Source organism: Octopus bimaculoides, chromosome 11 (assembly GCF_001194135.2).
Source record: "Octopus bimaculoides isolate UCB-OBI-ISO-001 chromosome 11, ASM119413v2, whole genome shotgun sequence".
Taxonomy (NCBI): Eukaryota; Metazoa; Mollusca; class Cephalopoda; order Octopoda; family Octopodidae; genus Octopus; species Octopus bimaculoides.
The window spans coordinates 24,817,403-24,818,030 of record NC_068991.1 but is presented as its reverse complement, the minus strand read 5'-3'; the positions used below and the strand labels follow the sequence as shown (position 1 = coordinate 24,818,030).

At 36.1% G+C, this 628-nt stretch overlaps 1 protein-coding gene across 1 annotated transcript in view; it reads right to left on the bottom strand.

The window, feature by feature from the left end:
- The window catches only part of LOC106880014 (alpha-soluble NSF attachment protein), an 18,718-nt gene that overhangs the window by 9,723 nt on the left and 8,367 nt on the right, over nt 1-628 (bottom strand). The window lies entirely within an intron of this gene.

The following is a 628-nucleotide window of genomic DNA, read 5'->3' as shown; positions in this document are numbered from 1 at the left end:
GTGATCCTATTTTGTTCGTAGGTGGCATATACCTATATCCTGAGTGACTACTAGATTAAGTGATAAGTCAATTATTATTATTGAATTAAAGTTTTTTAGAGATGGGTGACTAAGTTTCAAAGGCAAATGTATTTGAAGTTTTAAGGGGTATTTTTGAGCAGGTTTGTAAAGTATGGCTTGGAAGGATTCTCTCCAACATGGCATTTCAGCCTGTCTTGTATTCTTTTGAAGGGTTCAGTTACCTGAGATCAGCTTTCACTCTCTCAGCCCTTTTCTTCTTTGGTCTTCTTTTTGCAGTAGTTCCTTGCACATGAATTTCTTTAAATGTGTGTGTATATATACATATACATACACACACACACATACACACACTATAATTGTCACTAAATATTAGAACACCTACACTGCTAGACAAAAGAGCTAAAAGGCCTTAATGTTGTAGTTAAAGCACATAATTGTATACATATGTATTGATATGGACTGTAATTGCTCAGAGACACTGATCTAGAATTGCCTATATTGATCGGTCAGTTTTGGCCAATTGTATAGCCTCATCAGTCGAGACCACTCAACTCGGCTGATTCCAGACTTAATCCTCTGTCAGTACTTACGCATTCACCATATGTAT